The sequence below is a fragment of the Marmota monax genome, unplaced genomic scaffold, assembly GCF_021218885.2.
Source record: "Marmota monax isolate L192 unplaced genomic scaffold, Marmota_monax_Labrador192_F-V1.1 WCK01_AAM20220418_F8-fsc00065, whole genome shotgun sequence".
Lineage (NCBI taxonomy): Eukaryota > Metazoa > Chordata > Mammalia > Rodentia > Sciuridae > Marmota > Marmota monax.
The window spans coordinates 7195111-7209489 of NW_026694038.1; the positions used below are offsets into that span (position 1 = coordinate 7195111).

Below are 14379 nucleotides of genomic sequence, written 5' to 3' on the forward strand. Positions count from 1 at the left end.
AAGCCTAAGGGATTGGGGCCCCCATAGGATTGAGAATTATGGTTTCATTTAGCCATTTGATCTTAAATACCTCCTGAAGACCCCAGGTAGAGCCACATAAGATTTTAAAACTTCAACATATGAATTTTGAGCAAACACATTGACCCATAGCAATATCTTATGTTGTTAGGAAATAGTCCTTTATTGGATATGTAGATGAAGGGGAAGAGAATGGGGGGAGTGAAAGATGACATGTAGTTTTTTTTCCGCTTGAGCAGAAATGATAGTGTCATTTGTAGAGATTGGGATCACTGGAGATAGAGAAGATTGGGGTTGCAAATATCTGAACTTAATTGTAAACATGCTAATTTTGGAAATATCAACTTGGAATTTAGAAAATTCATCTGGAGTACAGATATTGATTTAGGTCTCATCTGCCTAGAGATGGTGTCTTGGTGCACTCTTATGCTTTAAGAGATTACCATAGGGGCTGGGGATGTGGCTCAAGCGGTAGCACGCTCGCCTGGCATGCGTGCGGCCCGGGTTCGATCCTCAGCACCACATACAAACAAATGTTGTGTCCGCCAAAAAGAAACCTAAAAAATAAATATTAAAATTCTCTCTCTCTCTCTCTCTCTCTCTCTCTCTCTCTCTCTCTTAAAAAAAAAAAAAAAAAAAAAAAAAAAAAAAGAGATTACCATAGACTGGTTGGCTTATAGTCAACAGAAATTTATTTCTCACAGTTTTTCTTTTTTTAAAAAAGTGTTATCCTATTTTATTATTTGACTGAAATACAAAATAGTTCTCAGCCCAGGAGGAGAGAGGCGGGCTTAATCTTTCTCTTCCTCGGCTCCATCTTAGACCCCACCCTGGCCCTTGTTGGCATTCTTCCTCTTCCTCTGGCTTGGGGGCCATCCCCCATGTGAGTCCATTGCTTCTGAGAGGCCAGGCGGACAATGAAGGGGCGAAAGTTCATCACCCGCTGTGGACCCTGATGTTGTGCTGACGGGAAGCACACAGGCAGGACAGCCTTGGTGGACAGGAACCGGTGGTGGATGGACTTAGCCAGACCCAGCTTAAAGACCTGGGTCTGCAGGCGCCTAAGAGATACTCAATCTTCAGGCCCAATATGCAATAATCCTCCTTCACCTTGTGCTCGTCCAGCACCTGATGCGGACAAGCTGCCGTAGCAAGGCTTTACCCATCAGCTTCAGCTCTTGATCAAGGCGGGATTTATCGGAGGTCACTGGCATATTGGTTCCGCTTGCTGGTTTCTGCCTTCAGGCTGGTCCCCTGAGAGAACTTTTCCCCTCGCAGTTCTTGGGGCAGGAAGTGTAAGATCAAGGCATCAGCAGTTCCATGCCTGATGAGGGCTCAATTCCTGCTTATAGTTGAAGCCTTCTTGCTGTAATCTCACATGATGCAATCAGACAAGGAGTTCTCAGAGTCCCCCATGACCTAATCACCCTTGAAAGGCCCCACCTCAGACACTGCTACATTGGGGATTTGGTTTCAACGTGTGAATTTTGGGGTCACATAAACAGTCAATCTCTAGCAGGTGGTCATTAAGCCAGGAAAGTGGGTGAGAATGTCTAGGGCAATGGTTCTCAAACTTAAATGTTAAAACAAATTGACCCCACCCTCAAATTTCCCATAGCATTTTACTTTCTGAGGCAGTATGAACATTTTAAGATGTTTGAAATATACTGGTAAATTACTTTCCAAAGAGCTTATAAGAATTTACAGTTTTTCTAGCCGAGTATGAGAAATCTTATCTCAAAGTACTGTTTCCTACATTGAAGAGTGTCATTTTTTTTTTAAGTATTAGAAAGCAGATCTTATTACAGTTTTATTTGGCACAACTTTGGTTATGAATATGATGGTGAACTTTTTTTTCACACTTAAAAATACTGTTTGTACATCCTTTGTTTTTTGGTTAAAAAAAATCTTTTGGTTTTTACACATTTATATTGTAACACATTTTTTTCTTGGGGCCCTTCAATACACCATTGCATTTCATGATAGTCATCATTGGGAGATAGTTCACCCTGATGAAATGTACCCTAATGTGTGTGAATATTCACTGTTAGGCAGGTCTTTCATATTCATCTTTGTGACTATGATTCAAACACCGTGCTACTGATATTTTCCAAGTTGAGTAATATGAAAATGTAGTCTATTTAGTTCTAGAGGCAGTTTGCATGTGGTATGTAAAAATAAGACATTGTTATTCTAACTGACCCTAGGCTGTCCTGTGGCCTTTTAAGGGGACAGGGGCCCAGAAATTTTTCTTCTAAATGTAGAACATACTTGACTAGCTCTGGAAAACTGGACATGACCTAATGTTCCATCGTACAAGATCCCATTGCATGTGAAAGCCAGCCCAGGATGTTTAGCCAGCAATGAAGTTAATGATGACAAAACCAGATCCTTCTGGGAGCTCAGCTGTCTTGTCTTTGTGGCTCTTTCAGTTAAAACAGGGCTCCTTTTCTAACAACCTTTTTCAGTCAACGACATTGGATGACTTGAAATTATATTTGAATGTATGCTGCAAATGCCTTCTGATTCTTTCTTGGCCTGCAGGCTCCCTTGCTAATTTGTCATCACATCTGCCTTGGTCTTTGTCATCACTCCTTTTGGCACCTGACAATCTCAATGCAACGAAGCTGGGATTAAGTCTGGTTTGATGGCTGTGAAGCAAATGTTCCCCAGTTCATTAAATTGCATGTCTTAAACACTCACCCTAGAGTTAGTTAATCATAGCTAGAAATTTCTTCTGGCTCTTTGAATTAAAGGATAGCCAGCAGATTTTGCAGATAAAATGCACAGAGGCATAATCTGGCAATCATAGCAAAGTCAAGTCTCTTTATATCCAAAGGACATTGGATTTTTACAATACATTTTCACTTTAAATATATACATAGATTCTGGGGTCCTGTAGCTGTTCTTCAATTGGGGAAAGAACAGAGTATGGTGGAATGGGCTTGAATTCTGAGTCTAGACAGACCAGTCTTCTGGTTGTGTGACTGAGAGAAATTTTCTTCAGTTCCCAGAACTGGTTCCTTCTTTTGTGAAGTGGGGTAATGCATATTTTACAAAGCTTTTGTGAGAATGAGGAAGCATGTAAAACACAGCGCTGGTGCTCAAATGTCAGTTCCCTTCTCTTATTGACTAGGAGTAGTCACCACTTTATGAGAATTTTTAGTACAGGACCAGAACTCAGAAGGTAAGTTCTTCAATGAATAGCCTAATTCTTGGATAACAGTGGCTTACCCACAGGGCTTGAGTAATTGTTTTGTGGCATTGAACTTTCCTTGGTATGGGCTCCACCCAGCGCATATGAAAATGAATACCTCTGAGCAGCCAAATGTTCCTCATTCTCAAGACAAATTTGTAAAAAAGAATTCAGCATTCAAGAATCAAGTAACCACATTTGAATATTATGCATGAAGACCAAGAACCACAGGTCCAAAATCTTTTGTATATCACATGCTTAGCATGACAATCTCATTTCTCTTTATAATATATGATGATGAAAGAGAAAAATGAGGTCAAAAGACAGACAAAGTCCCTCTTTGGTGCTCCATTGAAAATCTTGGGTATTTTCTTCCAGGTTCCTTCTTTCCCTTTGATGGAGATTTTTTATAATTACACCTTTATTAGGACTTCCAAAATTCAAATTTGAGAGAAGCTGACTGGGCGTTAAACTTCACTAATGCAGGAAAAGATAGAAAAACTCAGCTAAGACATCTGATTTATTAATTCTTCAAATTCAGTTACTGAAAAACAATCCCTAATGTCTCTGAGAGACAGTCAGCCTAGTCTCGTATTTACTCCAAAGAAAAAATTCTTCTGAAGTATTTTTAACTTCACTCTTTTGATCAATTCAGACTATGTTCCCACACAACCTACAAAGCCTTTTAGTTCAAATTTGACAGATGTAATTGCTTGAATATATTTTCCTCTAAGTATACCAAATAGAGGTATAATTATCAGAATTTATAAAATATAGTATAATTTAACGGCTGGTTATTAACTTTTTGAAAAATAATTCTCTGGTTGAAACTTCTCTGATTCAACTAATTTGATGATAAGTTCATGGAAAAGACAAGTGGGAGCTTGGGAAGAGCTCTGACCTAGATTCTAGGGCCGTTACCAACCAGTTTTGTCACACTGGTTACATCAGATAATTCGCTAATCCTTGGTTGCTTAATATTAGGGAATTGAGCAAAATATTTGCCATGGTTTCTTCTGTAATTTCAAATTACAGGAACTCATCTATTGTACAAACCAAGGTCTAAATTTCTGTCTTGGAAATTCTGAATATCTTGTGGAATTGTTAGTGGAGTTAGGAATTTCCCAAATTCTATTTCCCATCATTCCTTCTACCATTAAATGCCACTGGTCACTGACTTCTGTTTTATTATAGCAACAATAATTTAACATTGAATTCAAGGACATATGGAGGAGAAAAAGTTTCATGTTAAAAGCATTCTTAATATGTCTCATATGATAATGAACTTTTTCAATAAGGTTGCAAAAGTTTCCAACTAATTGAGTGTTGTTTTACAACATTATAAAATCTAATGAACAATACCTTTCCCATCTGATTCGAAAGTATGCAAATTAATATTAGTGAGAACATTTTAAACAACATCTATCATAGTGTATGACTTAAGTCCTAAATATAAAATCATATTGTGTTACAATTCCCTTGCCTCCTTCTGATACATTTAAGAAGGTTGATAATATTACTCAACCATATCTTAGGGCGTTTAGGATAACTCTATTTTTTAAAAAAAACTGAAAGCAGAAAATCTGTAAGGATTGCTTATAAAAGTGACTGGCCCAATTTGGTGGTCAGCCCATTTTTGAAAGATTAGGTTTGAATGGAAAATTGAGAAAGCAAAAGGCTATTAATAATGACAGGAGGTGGGTGGATGAATAGGTGTAGTAGATTGTGGTGGCAGAAATGTGAAATTGCTATAATTCTAAAGAACCACATCTCTGTTTCTTTGTCACCTTCTCAGAAAATGGTGGTTTCATGGTTCGGAAAAAGATGTACTAAATGTTCAGATGAGATCATGAAGCTCAAGAGGGTGGAAAGATTTCAATTTGCTATTTTAGTACTCAAAATAAGAATTTTATATCCGTGAGACAATTCAATATTCTTACAAGCATTTATAATGACCATGACCAGAAAGTCCCTCATTCTTCACATGCAGGAAGTTATCAGGTGTTACTGACTCTAAATATCTTCACTTACATTCATTTTTCTCTGTCCTGTCACCATATAGGTGCATCCATTACCATTTCTTACTTGGATGTCTGTACCAGCTTCCTAACTAGTCTGTTTCCAGCACTGGTTCTCCATTTTACTAACAAAGTGATCATCTAAAAACACAAATCTGATCATGGCCCTGTACCATTAAAAAATCTTCCATAGTTTCCATTGCCTTCAAAATAAAACTCAAATCTTCAGCAGAACATAAAGGTTCTTTGTTATCTGACATCTGTCCCTCAATTCAGCCTTATCTGACAGCACTCTTTTCCTCTCTGCAACTTAACTTCTTGGTCATGCTGAAACAATTTTACTTCCCTAAACTTGCCTTGCCTTCTTATCACATGTCCATAACTCCACACATATGTATCTTTTGCTTGAAATGACTTTCATTACCTGTTCACGTGAGAAACTCTTGATTTTAAGACTTGGCTATCACATACTTTCTTCATTTGTTCTCACTTCTGCAGTTTGATTTGCACCAGTATGTTCCTGTTGTGAATTTCAAAGCTTGATACTTCCTTCTCTGAAAGGCACTTTATCATTGCTCTGAAATGTAATTGTCTTTCTCTAGACTAAAACAAGGAAAAGGACTATTTCTTGTTTATCATTTTCTCTCAGTACTTAGCATAATGCCTGGCACACAGTAGGCATTCTTTTTTAAAAAAATATTTATTTTTTAGTTGTAGTTGGACACAATACCTTCACTTATCCATTTTTTTTTTTAATGTGGTGCTGAGGATTGAACCCAGGGTCTCACATGTGCGAGGCCAGCGCTCTACCGCTGGGCCACAGCCCCAGCTCCCACAGTAGGTATTCTTTAAGTGAATGTTAAAATAATCAATGCTTAAAAGTTCAAGCAGGAAAAGCACAACTTGGAGTAACTTCAAAATGATATTAGTTATGACAGTTGTTTGAATTGTTTTTAATGTTGTCAAAGCTACTATTTACAGCACAAAGGCCTAAAAATAATCTCAAATTGACCATAAAGAACCACATTCAAGGTGTGACTCCACTTTGTGTACAACCAGAGACATGAAAAAATTGTGCTCTATATGTGTACTATGAATTGAAATGCATTCTGCTGTCATATATAACTAATAATAATAATAATAATAATAATAATAGACCACATTCAAACAACAATCTTTCCTGACACTTTGTAATTTTACTTGGACAGAAAAGAATGATTTTTTTAAAAATTCATAATTTCTTTTCTTATTCTGCAGCTATCAGAGGCATCTGGAAATCTCTGAAAACTTATCAATTACATTTAAAAGAGAAGAGATAACTACTGTTTATGTTCCATTATCAACAATTTCTATAAAGATTTTAGAAATTTTACTTTTATTTTCACACCATAGTTCTAGGAAAAAAATCCAAGTCCCGAGTGACCTTGCTTTCATAGAAGAAACAGCTGGCAAAGCAAGATAAAGCTCCAAAAACTTGGGCATCCAGAAATTTTATCATATTCTTCTATATATAATCTATGATCTTAATTTCTACATAATACTCCAGTAGAAAGGCTAAAATGAAACATTACAGAAATTTTTTTTTTTGGTACCAGAGACTGAACTCAGGGGTATTCGACCACTGAGCCACATCCCCAGCCCTATTTTGTATTTTATTTAGAGATGTTTAGTGCCTCAGTTTTGCTGAGGCTGCTTTGAACCCATGATCCTCCTGCCTCAGTCTCCTGAGCCACTGGGATTACAGGCAGGTGCCACCAAGCATGGCTAGAAACTTAATCTTGGTCAATTTATGCTCTTTTTTCTTGAAGTCTAGAGGCTAATCTAGTTCCTGGGTATCAGAGGGATGGAACAAGGGTTGTTTTGTATTTACTTTCATCATTTAACATGCTGTCTCTCAAGTATTTTTATGTACAAACATGGGTAAATTGCATGGTACAACTACAGTCCACCTCTAATTGATAGTCATCTGAAGTGGACTATTATAGACATTTGAAATTCTGAAAACAAAAGTCACAGCATACTCTTCTTTACCAGACCCAAGTCATGGATTTTATTATCTAAGCTTCAGAGCATTTTATATGCCTTCTGAGAAGCTCATACCGGTTCCAAATGTTATACAAGGACAATGCATATAATAAGTTTTAAATAAATTAAAGTATTATATTTCAATATATGTAACAGTGCATTAAACAAAAAGTTGTAAGTAGGTGATTTTTATTTCCAGGAAATCATAATTGCTAAGCAAATCCCATGCTGTAAGCACCAAGCAAAATACTAATGGCTTTAATGTGTACAAAAATATAAACCCACCCAAACTACTAGCATAGCCTTGAATATAACAATGGAAAAAGACAGGAAAACAAAATGCATTCTGAGGTATTAATGATGATTGTCTCTAGGTAGCAAAATCACTGGTGATTTAATAGCTTTTCTTTCATTTCATTTTCTAAATTTTCTGTATTGTATATGTATTATTTTTAGAGTAAAAATAAATTACATCTGAAACTTTTTGCTTTTGAGGATATTGTTATAGAGCTAGCAGGAGCTTCGAGTATTTTTGTGTACTCATGTTAAGAGTGAAGGCTCTGTGAGGGCAGATTGTACTCCAGTGCACAGGGGAGAATCTCAAGTGGTGATGGGTGTAGGGAGGGCAGACAAGAAACGTAGGTGAAAGAAAGCAGGGAATGTGGAAAGGGTGCACTCTGTCTTGGGGGAAGCTGTTACCCATTGCCAGCTGACTGTTGCAAAGTAAGAATATGGCTCAGTGTCAATTTTTTTTTAATGAGAAACCAGATATCTAGATTTCTATTTGAAAATTGTTAATGTTGAAAACAAGTTATTATTTTTAAGTTGTCAACAGTGTTTCTGCCAAATCAAAAATGTCTACAGGCCAGATGCAACTTTTAGGTAGTACATTTGAACTTCTGCTTAGATGTTTTGGTTCACAATTTGATAAATAAATTTATAGCATAATAAATAATAAATTCCCATCATACTTGAACAAGGGCACATAGAAAAATAAAGTAACATTTGTCCACCACAGGGAAAGAAGCTTTTCATTGCCTAGAGGTGTCCAAACTGTGGCCTCTCAGTGCCTAGGTTAGCCCTTCTGTTGGAATTTCTAAGGGGCTGAAGGAAGAATTAGCTATCTTGGGCATCTGTGTAACCCATTTGCAGCATCGGCTGTGACATGGTACACTCTGCATTTTAAAACATGGAATAATGTCTGCAGAAATGAGATAAACATAGCTTTGGGTGGATGGTGTGGAGAGAAATCCTTGGAAAAGTCCTTACAGGGAAGCAGAGGGATTTAATGGGTGGGCTAGAGAAACTTAGTGAAGAACTTGAGACCTGATCAGCTGGTATAATTTCTTGAAGATAAGAAGTGAAAAGATCTTAGTATCCCTGGGGTTCATGGAGATGCTGATTTGAAAGTGCCCCCCTACCCGCAACAAACAAACAAACAAAAAAACCCCAAACTTTGTTGAGCGAATGCAGCCCGAGGGTGCTGATTCAGGAAGGAGAGATCTGACCTCAAGTTTCTACCACTTTGTGAGAGTAAAGGTGAGTATTCCATTCCTGACCTACCCCACCCATGGATACCAGCCACTCTTTTCTCCTCTTGCTCTCTTCAGCCCCATTCCCTGAGGAGTTTTCCTTACCCCATGGGACAGATTGATGTTTCCTAGATTTTTCAAAAATACTCTTGCATTTATTGCAGTTTTTCAACTTTTTTTGTCTTTCTTTAAAAAATAGATTATGAAGCAAGAAAGGAAATATTGGTTAGTTTAAATCAACTAAGGATATACCACAATTTCTAAGGGGCGTGAGAGATTGACTGGAATCAGTTTCTGAATCTTGGACTTCCACATTCTCCTTTGAGCTTATCTGCCTTAGGACACCCTTGCAGTATCTGCTTTCTCCTCTCTCATTTTCCTTTGCTCAATTTCCTCCCTTCCACCAACCACCTTAGGAAATTCAAGATAGTTCTGCAGCATATTACTTTGGGGTGGAAGAAGCTCTTAAGTGCCAAACCAAAAGACAATTCAAATAATTGGAGTGGATAATGAGCAGGGGAATAACTGAGTAACAAGTCCTTTTAAAACTCAGGAGATTTTCAATTCTTTTCAGTAAAAGAGAAACTTTAACTGAGTGGTCAGTTGGTGAGTTATTAAAAGATAACTTTTGATAATACCTTACCATGTGATTTTACTCATAACTCTGAAGGTATTCGAGTATAATTGCAAGTCATTGCTGTAATAACACTCTTTCTTGTTTAATTATTCTTTTACGTGAATAAGTTTTTCAGAGCTAACATTGCGAAAGAATAAAATGGAAATAAAAGTCTAAATGTAGCAATAATTATTATTAACTCACAGTTACATAAACTAATTGAAAAAAGTCCCTACTATCTCTCAAGATGAATTTACAATAAAATTTTAATGATGTATATTAACATTAGCTAAATGTGCTATTTATCCTGGTTGATCAATTTTATCCATATAATAAGTTATGATAGCTACATGCAAAAGAAAAAATGACAGCAGTATAGAACCAGAGACTATTTCAATTTTTATGCATATTTTATTGCAAAGGATTGTGATATAGTGATCAATAAAATATTTCAAGTATCAAAATATGGCATATTAGGGCTGGGGATATAGACCAGTTGGTAGAGTTGTTGCCTCCTATGCATATGGCCTCGGGTTCAATCCCTAGCACCACACACACACACACACACACACACATTTTAGGATTAGGATATAATTTTGTTGGGAGGATGGAATGAAAATATGAGTTCAGGGAGAAAAAGAAATAATGTAAAATTTCTGACAATAAAGAAAGGTTTGTTTATACACATATTTTTAAGTGGATGATGGTCACCAGGCATGGTGGCACACTGTAATCCCAGCAATTTTGGAGAACAAGACAGGACTGCACATTTGAGGCTAGTCTTAGCAATTTAGGGAGACCTGCAAGTTCACTGGGCTGGGGATGTAACTCCATGTTAGAGCACCTATGGGTTTAATCCCTAATACCATATCCAGATACACCAAAAAAGATAAAATAGATGATGGTGAATGTTGGGCCTATATGGTATTTAACTTGTCTTTTCCTCCCCCCCCCCTTCTCTTTCCCTTTCCACGCCCCCCTTCTTCTTCACATCCACCGTTTCACTAAGTTGCTGATGCTGGCCTCCAAATTATGATCCTCCTGCCTCAGCCTTCTAAGTCCCTAGAATTACAGGTGTGCCACCCTGCCTAACTATATTCTCTTGGTTATATTTAAGAGTGATTTAGTAGCTTAATTTAAATAATGTCTATATTATAATACATCAGAAATCATATCCTATGCCATTAACTAAATTTACAATAAAAAAGTTTAGATTACGATTTTAAAAAGTCTGAGGGAATATAAAAAGTTTCAAATTTATTTTAGGGAACAAGCAAGCAAAATCTGAAGATCTCTGTCTTAGCAGCCAGGCCTTGGATCCTACAATAAAATGAAATCCTGTTTATATTTCCATGGGTACCATAGCCCTGATTTTTAGAATTGGCCTAATGTGCCTTGTTGTTTACTTCTTCAGTGGAGCAGATAGATACTAAAGAATGCTACAAGAAATTCTCAGTGATTAGCTGTCACTCAGTAATAAGGAGAAAATGGTTAGAGTATTTAGCTTTAACTTCTAAGTGATGAGGATTCATAAACCCTCCCCTAGTCAGGACCGCTCCTCTGAGTTTTAGATTTACATTTCCAGGGACATGTGACAAATCCATCTGGGCTGTCTGTCGGGCAGTGTGCCCATATCAGGTCCACTATTCCAGTTCTGATACTGTGATCCCCTTCCCTGCAACTCCAAACTGGCTTCCAGTGAACCTTTCATCTCTCTGAGTTTTAGGCAGCTGGGACTCCCTGCTCCTGCCACTGTGTGGCTGCCACCGCTGCAGCTCCTGGTTTGCCTGGATGAGTAGGAATGAGACAATGGGGGAGAGAAAAAAGGAAACAGATGTTTCTCCTGTTTTCTCTGAGCACTAGGGATCTCCTTTCTTACTCCTTGGTTTAGAACTACAAGATTTCATCTGGGGCTTTTTCCTTGCCTGGTTTGGGCTTCAGGTTTCAGGAGATAATGGAGGGAAAAGATAATGGGAAACTCCCTGCTTGTCAGCATGATTTCAAAATCTGGTCTTCTTTCCCAGTCTGCTTGCTGTGATTTTATTTAAAAATTATTATTATTTAGTGCTGGGGATTGAATCCATTTCATTTCACTTTTAGAGCTGCCTCATTTATTCTGTCCATTTTACATATGCATTCAGTGGGAAAGACAGGGTTATAGTCTGCTTATCCAGAACTTCTCTGTATTCTGTATTTTAACTTATTATGGGATAAACATTGTCTATTTTTGTTAGTTAATGGGTGCATGCTCCCCTCTTTACCATCTTTCACCAACGTAATCATTTTAAGTCTATAGTACAGTAGTGTTAACTATGTGCACCTTGTTGTGCAACAGATCTCTAGAATTTATTTGTCTTGCAAAACTGAAGCTGTACCCATGAACAACTTCCCTATTTCCCTCTCCTATTTCCCCCTCCTGATAATCTCCTACACCATATTCTTGATTGGGTGTTTTAGTTTCTTCTTAGTTTCTATTATAATTGTGATGGGTATATAGTTAGGAGAGTTTAGAAAAATGTCTTTTTTTTTTTTTTTGTGGAGCCTAGGCCTTCTATGCAAATTCCTATTATAATGAGACTTTTTCCTTTTGCTACCAGATTGTCTCTTAATTTAGCTGAAATTAGTAGCTTTCAAGTAATAAGCAATATCAAGAAGTTCTGTTATACTGTAAAAATTGAATTTGGGGACAGATGTTGTATTTGACCTGTTAGACCAGGTCTGGCCTATAGTAATGTAATTTGAAGATGTATGCCTGACTGTTGTGTTTTTTCTTTCTTTCTTTATTTTTTTTAAAGATGTGGATGGACATAACACCTTCATGTAATTTATTTATTTATTTCCATGTGGTGCTGAGGATCAAACCCAGTGCCTCATGCATGCTAGGCAAGCGCTCTACCACTAAGATACAACCCCAGCCCCTGTCTGTTGTTAAGACCCATCATGATATCTTGCTGGGTGTGGAAACACCTGAGCCCTCTGGTTCTCTCCAGAAGAGTTTGGAAGAATGGGATTCAGGTCAGCACCATGTATTTTGCTGCTGGAACCTGTAAAAGATTCTGCTTCCCTCTCCTCTAGGTATGAGGCAGATGTTGTGATCTTGACAGATCTACAGGCATGCAGATACTTCCAATTCTTTTCATCAGTATATGCTCTGATTTTTCCCCAGAATAGTGAGAATTAAAACCTTTACTTTCTCTCCTGGGGCAGGGACCCTCATCTTTCAATCCACTAAGTCTGCAGAGGGCCGGAGATGGCAGAAAACTTGCTTTTTCTTCTAACTATGGCACATAGTCTGAATTTTCTGTGTAAATTCACTTGATTCGAGGAAAAAAAAAACCAGAATTAGTTCCAAGTTAGTAAGATATTACTCTGATTTTCTTGAGTGAGGAATAATCTCTCTAATGGTTAGATTTCTCTCCAGAAAAAAAATGATACCAATTTACATTTATACTAAGAATATATAAAAATACGTATCTCACCACACCCTCACTATCATTCTCATCCTTTTATTGTTGTTGTTGTTACTGGGGATTGAACCCATGGGTGCTTTACCATTGAGCTGTATTTCCAGCCCTTTTTAAATTTGAGATAGTGTCTTGCTAAATTGTTGAGATTGGCCTTGAACTTGTGATTCTCCTGCCTCGGCCTCCTGAATTGTTTGGATTACAGTTCTGAAATCATTTTTTTTTTCTGAAATCATTTTACTGCATTATGGTGGCAAAGATCACATAAATAACTGAAATCTAGAAAGACTCCAAAGCCTAAATTAAAATAATGACGTAGGTTTTCTTCTTCCAACTTTTTAATCAAACCAATTACAAATGCTCTTCTTCTTGCCCTGCCTGCCCTCTGGTGGAGTGGCTAAAGAGCAGGCAAGGAGATCAAGCAAACCCTAAAGTGGACTAGGAAAGAAGTTTCAGGTAAGTCTAAATTGCAAACCACCCCTGAATAAGTAGAGCCATTATCTCATGAGTAATAAGTGTGTATTTATTTTTTTGGTTTTCCCAACATTAAATTGGGTCAACAGTATGGGGACAAGAAGGTGTTATTCCTAAGCTGGTGCCTTTCCGTAGGTACTACTCCTTTGGCTTGCTCACCTAGATAATTCCCACATGGGAAAACCATCTCCCCTACCCCCAGTTCTCTATCTGGAAGAGAATGCAGCTTGGTTCAGTGTGGAACACAGTGAACTTGGAAGTGAGGGTGCCATTTCCAGTACTGGCACTTGCTAGTTAATCAAATGCCCTCAGATAACCTCTTAACCTCCTGAAGACTTCATCTGTAAATGAAGAATAGTGATATGAATGGGTCTATTGTGAGATTTAAATGAGATAAAGGTAGTACAAGTGCTGTGTAAACAGCGAGGTACTCTACAATCTAGGACAGTATTGATATAGTGTTGACTCCTCTTCTCTCTGAATCAACATTTGACTTGACTTAGTTACCTGTGTATTTTAAAATTTTTTTTAAAAAATCAGTCTATCCTTTTAATCTTTAGCAAATAAATGGAGGCTTTAGTTTCAGATCCCTAAGAGAAGCTAATTGTGTGTCCTGATGTGACTCAGGTCTCTGTGTATACTCTAGTTTCACTTTCATTTTTGTTTTAATTATAGCATTGAAAAAGTAGAAGGCTTACAATTACGTCTTTCAGAACTAATCATTATTTAGTGATTGTACATTTCAAAAATATTGATCATGTCTTTAATATAAATTATTGGGCTCTTTTAATGTTACCTTGGCCTACTATAAGTTTGTTGACAGCAATGATAATAGTTTTAAGTTTTTTTAAAAAACATTTAATTGAAGCTATAATAATTTAGAAGATGTAAGTATTTAAACACACCTAGGTGTTCAAATTTATTATACTTTTATTTATTATACATATTATTCTGTGTAGCTAAAGATAAATGTGAAAATTCATAAAATTGTTTAACCAGAGAGTTGAGTTCTGCATTCTTCTTTCTGCTGTACACA

General features: G+C 37.1%; 1 pseudogene; it reads right to left on the bottom strand.

The window, feature by feature from the left end:
* Nucleotides 1–809: 809 nt before the first annotated feature.
* On the bottom strand, nt 810–1232 carry LOC124106519 (small ribosomal subunit protein uS4-like; annotated as a pseudogene).
* Nucleotides 1233–14379: the final 13147 nt, after the last annotated feature.